Source organism: Ascaphus truei, chromosome 1 (genome assembly GCF_040206685.1).
Source record: "Ascaphus truei isolate aAscTru1 chromosome 1, aAscTru1.hap1, whole genome shotgun sequence".
NCBI lineage: Eukaryota > Metazoa > Chordata > Amphibia > Anura > Ascaphidae > Ascaphus > Ascaphus truei.
This window is the reverse complement of record NC_134483.1, coordinates 324,124,416-324,139,187: the sequence shown is the minus strand read 5'-3', so window position 1 is coordinate 324,139,187 and position 14,772 is coordinate 324,124,416.

Sequence of the window (14,772 nt, the reverse complement as noted above, 5' to 3'; positions counted from 1 at the left end):
GATCCGCCGCTCATACGCAGCCTCTCACCATCAACTAGCCAACTTTTTTTGGCGTGGCTGATTCGGCATAAAAACGCCATTCTAGAGTGGTGAATAGCGGAACAAAGCTACTCGCCTCTACTAGAATACAGCGTGGCGGAAAATGTGTGTATTTTAGGTGAAAAGTGCCATCTCGCCTCGCCACTGGCGGAAAAAAAAAAACCCCAACAAAACTGGCGTTTTTTTTATTCTCGCCACTTTCTCGCCCCTTACTGTATAGGGGTAGGCATTTTTGGCGGGAAACGGGCGAGAAGTGCCTTTTCGCCGCTTACTGCATGATGCCCTTTGTGTTTGTGTGTCAAAATCAGTGATTTGTGAACAATTCCTATGGACACGCAACATTTGCCCATACGGAATATTATCTAACCAGAAAATGGAATGGTTACTGTTGCGGTCCAAATAGGAATTGATATCTACTGTTTTGAAAAACGTTTTTGTGACAATATTGTTATCCTGAATGATAATTTTCAGGTCTAGGAAATTAATTTCACTATTATTATTTTCCCCACTGAATGTCAGATTTCTCTCATTATTATTTATACTTCTAATAAATGAATCAAGGTCATCCTGTGTACCTGACCAGATTATCAAGATGTCATCTATATACCGTCGGAAATATTTAAGATATTTTCCATAGGCATTGTTGTTCCAAATAACATCTAGTTCCCACTTTCCCAAACACAAACCAGCGTAATTGGGAGCGAAACGTGTCCCCATGGCCGTCCCAGTGGTCTGGAGATAGAATTGTCCCTGAAAAAGAAAAATAATTATGATGAAGTATAAAATGAACACTATCTATAATAAATTTCTGTTGTACATCGGTTAAAGAATTATCATTGTGCAAAAAATGGGTTATTGCTTCCAAACCTTGGTTGTGACGTATGCAGGTATAGAGAGAGGCTACATCTAAAGTAACCCAGATGTAATTCTCCTCCCAAGTAATATTTTGTAAGGAATTTAATACATCCATACTGTCACGTAAAAAAGAGGGTAGTGCTGCAGTAAGGGGTGCCAAAAAATAATCAACATATTGTGATAAATTAGCAGTGATGGAATCAATCCCTGACACAATGGGACAGCCAGGGGGACTCTCTAATGTCTTATGTATCTTTGGTATGTGATACAGAATGGGAACACGTGAACAGACCTTATACATATAGGAAAATTCTTTACCTGTCAGTACCCCTAGATTGAGTGCTTTACTTAGGAAATCTTTAATAATGCATTGATATTTCAGTGTGGGATCATCTGGTGATTTTTCATAGGAGATACTATCATTCAGAAGGCGATGTGCTTCTTTAAAATAGTCCTCCCTATTTTGCATGACTGTCCCACCCTCCTTATCCGCTTGTCGTATGATAAGGTCACCATTCGAATGTAATTCTTTTAAAGCTCGTCTTTCTTGGTGGCTTAAATTGTCATTAACATACATGAACGTTTGTTTTTACACATTAACTGTAGATCCTTTTCTACAAGTTTACCAAAAAGCTCCACATAAGGACCTTTGGATTCATAGGGATAAAATAAACTGTTAGGTCTATATGGTGTATGATGAAGATGAAGGAGAAGAGTGAGAAGGAGTAGAAAGGGTAACAGGAGATGGGAGAGAGGGACAGGGAGAGAAAGGAATCTCCTGAGTCGTCACACTCCTCTCTCCCTGTCTCTGTCCCCTCTCTCCCTGTCTCTGTCTCTCTGTCTCTCGGTCTCTCCCTGTCTCTGTCTCCCTGTCTCTCCCTGTCTCGGTCTCTCTGTCTCTCCCTGTCTCTGTCTCCCTGTCTCTCCCTGTCTCTGTCTCCCTATCTCTCCCTGTCTCTGTCTCTCCCTGTCTCTGTCTCTCCCTGTCTCTGTCTCTCCCTGTCTCTGTCTCTCCCTGTCTCTCGGTCTCTCCCTGTCTCTGTCTCCCTGTCTCTCCCTGTCTCGGTCTCTCTGTCTCTCCCTGTCTCTGTCTCCCTGTTTCTCCCTGTCTCTGTCTCCCTATCTCTCCCTGTCTCTGTCTCTCCCTGTCTCTGTCTCTCCCTGTCTCTGTCTCTCCCTGTCTCTGTCTCTCCCTGTCTCTGTCTCTCCCTGTCTCTGTCTCTCCCTGTCTGTCTCTCCCTGTCTCTGTCTCTCCCTGTCTCTGTCTCTCCCTGTCTCTGTCTCTCCCTGTCTCTGTCTCTCCCTGACTCTGTCTCTCCCTGTCTCTGTCTCTCCCTGTCTCTGTCTCTCCCTGTCTCTGTCTCTCCCTGTCTCTGTCTCTCCCTGTCTCTCCCTGTCTCACACTCTCCTCTCTGTCTCTCTGTCTCTCTGTCTCTCTGTCTCACGCTTTCCTCTCTATCTCTCTGTCTCACGCTCTCCTCTCTGTCTCTCTGTCTCACGCTCTCCTCTCTGTCTCTTTGTCTCACGCTCTCCTCTCTGTCTCTCTGTCTCACGCTCTCCTCTCTGTCTCTCTGTCTCACGCTCTCCTCTCTGTCTCTCTGTCTCACGCTCTCCTCTCTGTCTCTCTGTCTCACGCTCTCCTCTCTGTCTCTCTGTCTCACGCTCGCCTCTCTGTCTCTCTGTCTCACGCTCTCCTCTCTGTCTCTCTGTCTTACAATCTCCTCTCTGTCTCACACTCTCCTCTCTGTCTCACACTCTCCTCTCTGTCTCACACTCTCCTCTCTGTCTCACACTCTCCTCTCTGTCTCACATTCTCCTCTCTGTCTCACACTCTCCTTTCTGTCTCACACTCTCCTCTCTGTCTCACACTCTCCTCTCTGTCTCACACCCTCCTCTCTGTCTCACACTCTCCTCTCTGTCTCACACTCTCCTCTCTGTCTCACACTCTCCTCTCTGTCTCACACTCTCCTCTCTGTCTCACACTCTCCTCTCTGTCTCACACTCTCCTCTCTGTCTCACACTCTCCTTTCTGTCTCACACTCTCCTCTCTGTCTCACACTCTCCTCTCTGTCTCACACCCTCCTCTCTGTCTCACACTCTCCTCTCTGTCTCACACTCTCCTCTCTGTCTCACACTCTCCTCTCTGTCTCACACTCTCCTCTCTGTCTCACACTCTCCTCTCTGTCTCACACTCTCCTCTCTGTCTCACACTCTGGATCTGGATCTCTTATGTACTCTATATATATCTTAACTGTCCTATACCACACCGAAATAACTTATACTGCTTTCTTCCAGATCTGACTCAAGCTTCACACGGAAGACATCGGAACCCCCCCTAACCCAGAAGACAGGTAGGGAACACCTCCCCTCCAATGTATAAGATTGCGGGAATGAAGGTACCTGGACATTGAGGGACTGCGGATCAGATATTGTGAAGCGGGGACATCCAGACACTGGTTAAGAGGTTCAGGAAACTAGTCATTCACATCTGGCTTTTATTTCTAGATCCAACATTTACACACACACACACACACACGTAACAAGGACTAATTGTAGTATAATGTAATACAATAAATACATTTATGTCAAAAACTAATGTTGTTCTGAGTAGGAATGTATTAAATGTATTTTATTTATATATTTTATTTTAAAGCGAAGTTGGGGGCGGGACTAGGGGCAGGACTAGGTGGTAAGTAGATTTTTTGGTTGGGCGAGTAGATTTTTGGGTGATTTGTCGAACGCTGTATATATATATATATATAAAACAAAATGGGGCAGCCAGCACTCCCAATACCATAAATAGTTTGCGGTGCATGTCCTATACCAATAGTAAGAGAAAAGTAATCCACCCAGCAGGAGCAGACACAAGACAGCAATCAAAGGTAAGTAAGAAAACTTATATTCAAAAATAAACATAGCACAAACATGAGCAACGTTTCGGTCCTTGTGGGACCTTCCTCAGGGTGGTGCTTGAGACTAATGGCCAGTGGCTCCCTTAAATACCCCCATATCCCCAACAAAATGACTCAACCAGAGTAGCTGATTGGCTGTGCATCAAGTCCCATGATCAGACCCAAAGATATATATATATATATATATATATATATATATATATATATATATATATATAAACAGCTAAACCCCGTTATAGCACGGTCCTCTGGGGCCACCCGATCCGACCGCGCTAGAACCGGGGTCGCGCTAATTTTTTTTAAAAATGGCCACCACGCGCCTGATCGGGAGGGAGGGAGTAAGGAGGGAAAGAAGGAAGGAAGAGGTGGCCAGAAGCCCTATACATCCCCCAGCAATGGCCCTCCGAGTCCAGCCGCAACCTGCTCCTTACCTCCCACCACCGGCATCCACTTCCTCCCCCCCCCCCTGAGGCCCCCACACCTACCGGCCCTCCGCGGCATAATCAGTTTTGGGCCTAGCCCACACGGCCCTCCAAGTCCCAGCCTGATCCTCACTCACCCCCCCCTACTGGCATCCACACCACCCCCTCTCCTCCCGACACTCCCTCCCCCCTCCTCCTAATGCCAACTCCGCTCCGATTTCAGCAGCCGACACCAAAGGTAGGGAGTGGGAGTGGGAGGTGTGGTGTGCTGTGCAGTGTAGTGTGCTGTGAGTGCTGTGTGAGTGTGCTGTGAGAGTGTGCTGTGAGTGCTGTGTGCTGTGAGAGTGTGCTGTGAGTGCTGTGTGCTGTGAGAGTGTGCTGTGAGTGCTGTGTGCTGTCAGAGTGTGCTGTGAGAGTGTGTGCAGTGTGCAGTGAGAGTGAGTGCTGGGAGTGTGTGCAGTGTGCAGTGAGAGTGTGTGCAGTGTGCAGTGAGAGTGTGTGCTGTGAGCAGTGTGCAGTGAGTTCTGGGAGTGTGTGCAGTGTGTATGTGCAGTGTGCAGTGAGAGTGTGTGCAGTGAGAGTGTGTGCAGTGAGCAGTGTGCTGTGAGTTCTTTGAGAGTGTGCTGTGAGTGCTGTGTGCTGTGAGTGCTGTGTGCTGTGAGAGTATGCAATGAGTGCTGTGAGTGCTGTGTGCTGTGAGAGTGTGCTATGAGTGCTGTGAGTGCTTTGAGAGTGTGCAGTGAGAGTGAGTGCTGGGAGTGTGCAGTGTGCAGTGAGAGTGTGTGCAGTGTGCAGTGAGAGTGTGTGCTGTGAGCAGTGTGCAGTGAGTGCTGGGAGTGTGTGCAGTGTGCAGTGTGCAGTGAGAGTGTGCAGTGAGCAGTGTGCAGTGAGTGCTGGGTGTGTGCAGTGTGCAGTGTGTGCAGTGAGAGTGTGTGCAGTGAGTGCTGGGAGTGTGTGCAGTGTGCAGTGTGCAGTGAGAGTGTGTGCTGTGAGCAGTGTGCAGTGTGTGCAGTGAGAGTGTGTGCAGTGAGTGCTGGGAGTGTGTGCAGTGAGAGTGTGCTGTGAGCAGTGTGCAGTGAGTGATGGGAGTGTGTGCAGTGTGCAGTGAGAGAGTGTGCAGTGAGAGTGTGTGCAGTGTGCAGTGAGAGTGTGTGCAGTGTGCAGTGAGAGTGTGTGCTGAGAGCAGTGTGCAGTGAGAGTGTGTGCTGTGAGCAGTGTGCAGTGTGTGCAGTGAGAGTGTGTGCAGTGAGAGTGTGTGCAGTGAGAGTGTGTGCAGTGAGAGTGTGTGCAGTGAGAGTGTGTGCAGTAAGAGTGTGTGCAGTGTGCAGTGTGTGCAGTGAGAGTGTGTGCAGTGTGCAAAAAAAATGTAAAAAAAAATGTAATTTTTTTTTAAAACGGGAGCCACGTGAAAACCGCGTTATAACCGAATTCGCGTTATAACGGGTCGCGCTATAACGGGGTTAAGCTGTATATATATATACACGATATAGCTATAGATATATAAATATTGAAATATTTATATATTGTGATACCATAACTATTCTCTAGGTGCTGGAATAGGGCAGCTAGGGGACTTTTCAGCTCTCAGAGAGTTAATCTTCCTTAGAGTAGCTAGTTCAGCTGCAGCTAATCAGTCTAGTGTAAAAGGACAAGGAAGTGTTTTAAAACAGATGCACAGGAAGCTGCCATGCTGAGAGTGACACAGAGAGAGAGAGAGATTGCTGTCTCAGAGAAGGGGACAGACAAAGTACTCCCCAGCTAAAGAAGGTAGGCTGGAACTGTTCCTTAGACCCGCTGGATGGTGGTCGCGGAGTCTGCAGGGACTGCCTGGGTCATTAATCCCAGGAAGAAGAAGGAAGGAAGAAAGACCATGCTGAAGCGGTGATGTCCTGTCCTTGGCATTGGATATACAGAGGAGAGTTTCTCTGAGCTCATATGGGGCCGAGTTCCCCTAGGAAGGAAGGACGCGAGGCCGTGCTGAAGCTAGGGGACGTCTGCTCCAATGGACTAACAGATAAGAGAGATACTATATTGATGTGCTTAAGACTGTTCATGTGGGGTGCATATGGTACTACATGTTTTAAGCTGGGAACCAGTATAGTTGGCCAGCTGTCATTAGAAAGGGCTAAATATAAGTTAAGTTATTTTCTCTATTTTTGTTTTGACATAAAGGGCTGGTGGTCCAGTTGGTGAATGATTTAGTCCCTTAAAAAAAAAACATATAGAGAGATACAGTGTTTCCTGTCTTAAATGGGGACTAAAAGAGACTGCAAGGTGGTGTGGGCATCGCTATATATATACACACACGAGATATATATATATATATATATATATATATATATTGTGTGCTCATTTGCATGTCATTTCCCAGAATCCCTTGCTGCAGTGGAAGTGCTGTATGCTGGGTGATAATGGGGAAAGGCGGGGTTGCAGACCTGCCTAAGACATGCAGATGAGCATACAGTTGTATTTGCATATTTGCTTTCCTGTGGAGGGTTTTTGTCACTTTTTTAACTCACCATAACTTAACTCAGTATTATGGTATATATATATATATATATATATATATATATATATATATATATATATATATATATATATATATATATATATATATATATACACACACACAAAATGAACGATTCCTGCGCTCCTACCAATTAGGCTAAGATAAAATACTATTCTCATGAAAAAGGGTATTTTGTTAAACCCTTTGGCCAAAGCATTTGTAAGCCTGCATGCCCCGTCAAGGCAACCCATTTAATGCTGGTACCTACACTATAATGTATATACATGTAATTATTGTCCCATGGACTGGTGAAAAAAGTGTTAAAGCCCTGAAGGGGTTAAATAAAGCATGAGCTTATGTGAGTAGTGCAATTAAAATCTAGCTAAGACAGAGGTAGGAGAAATAAGAGATTGCTCCTACACTGGTGCTGAAAAGCATTAAAACATAGATGTGATGTATCGCTGAGACAATGTAGCCATAAGAGAATAAAACCCCGTTGTTGCACAATGTATGCGTGTCTGATAGATCAAAAACAGTCCTGCTCACAATAAAAAGCCCCATAAAAGCCCAACAGAGGAACTCTCACTGCACCATGAGATAAAGTGGAGAAATGACACTTACCCCATTGAGATGTGCAAGTGCTAACCCTGCGGCATAGGCGGCTGGAGCAGTGTAATGATATGCTGCCTGTCCGGGGAAAGAAGGTAATGTAAAGGGTTAGCTCACAATAGTAGCCTCTTCAAGAGTCTCTGCGTAGCGTGCTTCAGTCCAGAGTAGATAAGATTTTTGCGTTGAAAGACTGATCACTGCAGAAAAAATATAGGGCTGGAAGCTGGCATCCAATACAAAATATTTATTAATTTAATAATGCATAACAACAAAGCACAAAAAAAGGGGAGAGGGGAGGGGGTTCTCTGATGCGTTTCACACCCGGTGGGTGCTTTATCATAGAGTGACCCTGCTGGTATTAAGGGGCTTATGCAGAGAGGATAGAGAAGGGAAATAGCACCATATTTTGGAGAAAATACTTCCCAGAGAAGCTTCTCCTGCAGAGAACATGGAGAGATTCATAAAATTCTCCACAGCAGGTTTCTTTACTTTAAAAATTGCCAAACACGTGGAGAGATTGGTAAATTCGCCATGTTAAAATAGGGTGGTATGCAGGTAGCATAGATGCACTGCAACTCGCCATTCTGCCCTATATTATAGTGAGTTCAATCTAGCCAGAAAAACTTGGCAATTTTGAATCTCATCAGAAAAATTCGGTAACGCAGCTTTCTGCATACGACCATAACTTGCTCCAATTCTGTGGCTATTTTCTTGCCGTTTTCACATTAAATAACGTTCCTCTCTGCATAAGGCCCTAAGTCTCATTAAATACCCTGTCTGTTCCCTGGATTGGTGTGTGTTCGCGCCAAAAAACGGCCTCAGGTAAGTGAAAAAAAACAGGTAAGAATACGGAAGCCTAATCTGGACAAACCACCCAGTCAGGGAGCAGACCAAAGTAACACAAGTTAGAAAAACGTATAATAACGACAAAGGTAAAGAACAAAACAGTGAAGGGAATGAAAGTGAATAATCTGATAAAAATCTAACTTACAGATACACAAACAATTATATATAAAATCATGGGAGAAAATACATAAAGTAAAAGATAAAGAAAGGGATAAATAAATAAAGAAGTGCATAATGAAAACAAAATAGAATAGTTATTGATTAAACAACCTGAAAGGAAATAATATATATGAGAGACACATCCTTAAACTATAAACAAACTAACTAGATAGTGCATAAAATCTATAAATATAAGAAATATGAAAAAATGAATTTAAGAAAACATTGATAATAAACTCTTGGGATATAGATATACTAATCAGTGGATAAAGATGTGAAAAACCTAATCTGATAATACTAGATGTCAAAATAAGCATCAACATCAAAAAACGAAACAAGTGAATAATTATAAACCATATAATCATAAACTTAGTCCATACGATATAACTGTAATCAAATGGATTGGAAAAAGTGTTATATCTCTGGCTCTCGGCACTTTAACACAGCTATATATAAAAAATTATAAGTTATATACCACCAGATTCGGTGATGTTGCAGATCCAATGAAGTGCTCCACGTATGGATATTAAACATGAAATTAAAATAAAAGAAATAACATAGCGTAATCCTGTATATTAACTGAAACAAATGGATACAAACACACATACACACAATACAAACAACAGATGCTGAGAACAAACAGGTGACTGATATAGGTAAAATTACATTTATAAAACACATCATGTGGCAGGACGGCCTGTTGCCGAGGTCAGGGAACAGTGCACACGTGTAGTTTCAGGATAATGAAAAATGTTCAATGGCTTTATTTCTCCACAGTAACATAACATGCGGGTACACTGTCCCTTTAACAAAAATAAATCCTGCTCCGTGATGGGAGAAAAACTGACTAACACAGCAGACCTATCTAGCAGGCTGGTTGGCTAAACCATAACCAAACCTTCAGAGTCTTTTAAGCAGTCATGAAAACAAATGAAACAAATCTTACTTTGGCTGCAGTAAGTAGTGTTGTATCCTTCTGGCTAGCAGCACATCTATCCATGTGCTCTTGTCTGAGAGAGCCAGCTACTGCTGGTAACAAGATCCTTTTCTACCTTTCTGGCTCTCAGGTGTCAGCTTACTTCCTGACTATCTAAGTTCCACCTGAGTTAACCCTTATGAGTGCTGGATGAAGCACTCAGACATATGTCTCCCAGGCGTAACTGATAGGAGTTGACTTCACTCTGTCACACATCAATAACAAAAAATGACCTGTTTAGCAGTGGCTGATCTCAGAGGGAAGGCCTCAGGATATCAGGTGGCATAATCAACAACAAGTATAAATTTATGTCCCTTCGCAGAGGGTTCTAAAGGTCCGACCAGATCTACCCCAATTCTCTCGAATGGGATGGCTACCAAGGGCAGAGGAACCAAGGGAGCCGGCTTCTGTCCTTTTTGGCTAGTTAACTGGCATTCAGGACATGTCTCACATAGTTTCATGATGTCACCATGTATGCCTGGCCAGTAAAACTGGGACGAGATGCGGTCCGTGGTCTTATCTCTGCCCAAAATGACCACCCCATGGGAGATTATGGGCTAGTGTGAACACTGTTTTAATCAACCCTTTAGGGACTAGCATCTGTCGAATGACCTCCCCTGTTTGTGTAACCTTATTCACACGATATAGTATGTCATTCAACAGTTCAAAATGTGGATACACTTTTACACCTTGTTCATCTATTATCTTGTTGTTGACCTATACCACCTTCTCATATTGTCTAGCCAGAGCTGGGTCCTCGCTCTGCCTCTGACAGAAGTCAGGAAGATCCAGGGCTGGCAACACTCCCGTATCTATCTGTTCCCCACCCAGGTCATCCCCGGCCATGACCTGCAGTCCTTTGGGCTGACTAATGTTACCAAAAGTCCCAGCCTTTCTTAACCAGTCCTCTTTTTCCGCACGTCTCTGTTTACGTGTCTTTGGGACATGGTGTCTATGGGGGAAAATCTCTGGGGAAAAAGGGAACAAGTCTCCGGGCTTCTCCAGTACCAGAGAAGTAGGCTCTGTAGGAGTAGGGGCCAACAATGTATCGAGGTAGGGCCAGTCTCGGCCAAGTAGAACAGGAGCAGGTAGCCAGGGGGCAACTCCCACTAGTAGGCTAGCCTCTTTATCCTGGATACGTAGTAGAACATTCGCCGTCGGGTATCTCTTTGTATCCCCATGGATACACTCGATATTCCAAGGAGAATCATAAGATAGTCTTTTGCTTGGAATTAGGCCCTCTAGGATCAGGGTTTTTCCAGAGCCCGAGTCCAGCATGGCGTTTACTTTTATCCCCTCCAGAGATGCTGGGACTAACCACGGATTGTGGTCCCCTCGGAGACAAGCTGTGGCAGTGGTTCTGCCATAGGAACAGTCCATCTCCTCATCTCCCGAGTCCACAAACTCGGTCGTCTGCGGAAGCTCTCGACGGGGCTCGGTGTTTGGACCTCTCCGCTGTTGGATGGGGTCCTCCCTTCTGGTTGGTGGGGTTATCCTCTCCACCGGGTGGGTGACAGGAGTCCAGGTTCTTGGGGAATACTGTGGGTGGCGGCCTCCCTTGAGTGATCCAGTGGCCTCGGACCCAGGATGGGTGTCTCTGTGGGAGTTTGTACCAGGAACCCTCCGGGAAAGGGTCTTCCGATCGGGTTGACTGGATCTCCCGAGCTGGCGGGTTGTAGACCCCTCGATTGTCTGCTATCCTGCCTCTAGCATCACCGGAAGTACCTGGTGTTTGCACGGACCGTTCCCAGCTATCCTGTTGGGTGTCGTCACCAAGGAAGTTTTCCACCAAGCGGACCGCTAAATTCAGGGAAAATGCAGCATGTCTTTTTACCCGGGTGCGGGAGGAGGGGGGCAGTACCTGTATGAACTGCTCGAGCACAACCTGTTCAAGGATCTCTTCCTTGGTATGCTTCTCCGGTTGTATCCACCTGGTAAATAAGTCTACTAAGCAGTGGGCTACGACCCGGGGTCTGTCTCGGTTTGTATATTTGACTGTCCAGAACCGCTGTCAGTAGGTCTCTGGAGTGAGGCCTAGGCGATCCAGAATAGCAGCCTTTAGTTTCTGATAGTCCATGGCCTCGTCTGCTGGAAGAGCCTGGTAGGCTGCCTGAGCTTCCCCTATGAGGAGTGGAGCCAGAGTCGTTACCCAGCGATCAACTGTCCAGCCGTGGGCCGTGGCTACCCTTTCAAAAGTGAGGAGAAATGCCTCTGGGTCTTCGGGTGGCTTCATTTTATGCTGCATCACCGGTGGGTTATTTGGAATAGCTGGTCTGCCTGGGGCTGAGCCTTCAACTAGCAGTTGGAGTAGCTTTTCTTCCCGCCGGGCCTGTTGCTCATCTTGCTGGGCCTGTCGCTCATCTTGCTGGGCTTGTCGCTCAGCTTGCTGGGCTTGATGTTCTGCTTACTTCTCTGCTAGCTGGAGCTGTTGCTCAAGGAACTGAGAAAAAAAATGTCTCCATTTTTTTTTTTTTTTAATGGCCCTTCAGATACAGGGGCCGTCCGACATCCCACTTCTGACACCACTTGTGGCAGGACGGCCTGTTGCCGAGGTCAGGGAACAGTGCACACGTGTAGTTTCAGGATAATGAAAAATGTTCAATGGCTTTATTTCTCCACAGTAACATAACATGCGGGTACACTGTCCCTTTAACAAAAATAAATCCTGCTCCGTGATGGGAGAAAAACTGACTAACACAGCAGACCTATCTAGCAGGCTGGCTGGCTAAACCATAACCAAACCTTCAGAGTCTTTTAAGCAGTCATGAAAACAAATGAAACAAATCTTACTTTGGCTGCAGTAAGTAGTGTTGTATCCTTCTGGCTAGCAGCACATCTATCCATGTGCTCTTGTCTGAGAGAGCCAGCTACTGCTGGTAACAAGATCCTTTTCTACCTTTCTGGCTCTCAGGTGTCAGCTTACTTCCTGACTATCTAAGTTCCACCTGAGTTAACCCTTATGAGTGCTGGATGAAGCACTCAGACATATGTCTCCCAGGCGTAACTGATAGGAGTTGACTTCACTCTGTCACACATCAATAACAAAAAATGATTCTAAGATTAAGAATGAATAGGTCCCATATGAACACTCTAACTGTAGTGGGAATACCCGCTTACCAGAAGCAAGAAGGTATCAGGCAGTGGATAATTTAAGAGTATCCCCTCTTATCGTGGCTAGTCAGCTCCAGGCGGTCACACGCTGCATGTCGGCATCTGCTTCTGGGCGGGGTGCTTCCCTGTACTCACGTGGACAGACCTCTATGGATCTGTAACTCCAACCTCCGTCTCCTGAGCGTCCTGCGCATGCGCAGTGGTAGCTGTACGTCTGTGGCGGCAGATTCGTCAAGGCTCAGCTCGGCAGTGCTATGCAGATGGTAACAGCAGATTTGCTTGTTCTCCAAACGCTGTGCCAGTTCAGAACGACCTCCAACCGGGATATAAAAAGTGAATGGGGCAGTAGAGTGTAAAACGGGACCACCCTACGCGTTTCGGAAGTCGTGGCTTCCTTCCTCAGGGGAAAACAAGTAATGACCCAGTCCCTGTATGTCCAAATATAAGTAGTTCCGATTAAAAGGTGCAGTACACCTATTATAATTGTTGGACATGCACAGTTGGAACGCCCATTGGCTAGATGTCTCAGCAAGATGACAAAACATGACAAAAAACAAATGATTACAGACAATAACAGCGAACAATTATACAAATAAAATAATACATAGAGAATAATAAATAGATGGTGAATAAATAAATCATTGATAAATGATATTTCGAACATGCAAAACATTAGTACCTAATTTAAACAATGCTATCTTCAATTTGTTATACTTCTATCTGACCTTTATCAAGTGCTTAAATAGTGGTATCAATAGCATATAGAACCTCTTGGGCACTATCATAGGAGATATGTTGAACAGAATAATCCTAAATGGACAGTATGCAAATCTATTATCTATATCTAGCTGAAAATTAAATGTTGACATGGCATAAGCCATGCTGTGGAGAAGTATCAACTCAGATCAAAAAATCCAGTACCCAATATCAATCAAAACAAAACTGCCGTACCCAATGCAACAGTGTCCAAAATGAATACAGGCATACCCCGCATTAACGTACGCAATGGGACCGGAGCATGTATGTAAAGCGAAAATGTACTTAAAGTGAAGCACTCCCTTTTTCCCACTTATCAATGCATGTACAGTACTGCAATCATCATATACGTGCAGAACTGATGTAAATAATGCATGGGTAACAGGCTCTATAGTTTCCATGCTTGCACACAGCTTCGGAACAGGTAGGGAGCCGGTATTGCTGTTCAGGACGTGCTGACAGGCGCATGCGCGAGCTACTGTTTGCCTATTGAGCGAGATGTACTTACTCGCGAGTGTACTTAAATACATTTCTTTACTTCTCTAACCATTACTTGCCCCCACCGACTCCCGTTGAACTGGTTACTCACGTACAAAACCACCAGGCACAGGAACCCATAAAATAACAAACCATAAAAAAAATAAACATTAAACTAAAAATCCAAATCAATCAACGTGTCTTCTACTTGTAATCCATCTTCATCTGTATTCTTCTTTCTTTTACCTTCTTCCGGGGTCTTCTTCCCGTCTTCGGCCACGCCCTGGCCTTCTTCTTCTGTAGGAGGTCCTTCCTCCTCAGCGTCTGGCTTCAAAATGAGACGACATAGGCTTTTAAAGGCCTATGACGTCACATTTTCGTCATATGATTCCCACGGCCCTGATTGGGCCGTGAAAACCATGTGTTTTGGCCGATAAAAAAAAAAGTGATGACGTCACTTAAAGGCAATGCAAGCACAGCAAATCAGAATGTCAGGCTTTCAATGACGTCACATCCTTTCTCCCCCAAGCCTCTGTCACATGGTATACAAGAGCCAATCAGAGTAGGGATGGAGTTCCCACGCTCTGATTGGCTACCGTACCATGTGTGGACGGCCATGTTTCTTTTAATGACGTCATCTTAAAGGCAATTGAAGCAAAGCCATTCTGATTGGCTGTGCTTTCATTGCCTTTAAGTGACGTCATCAGTTTTTTTTTATCGGCCAAAACACATGGTTTTCACGGCCCAATCAGGGCCGTGGGAACCATATGACGAAAATGTGACGTCATAGGCCTTTAAAAGCCTATGTCGTCTCATTTTGAAGCCAGACGCCGAGGAGGAAGGACCTCCAGAGAAGAAAGAAGACCAGGGCGTGGCCGAAGAAGGGAAGAAGACCCCGGAAGAAGGTAAAAGAAAGAAGAATACAGATGAAGATGGATTACAAGTAGAAGACCCGTGGATTGATTTGGATTTGTAGATTAATGTTTATTTTTTTATGGTTTGTTATTTTATGGGTATCGGGCCTGTGTGGCTTAACCCCTTAATTACCTTTACAGTTATTATCCGATATGGTATTTAAGGGGTTAATTGATATCTCAATGT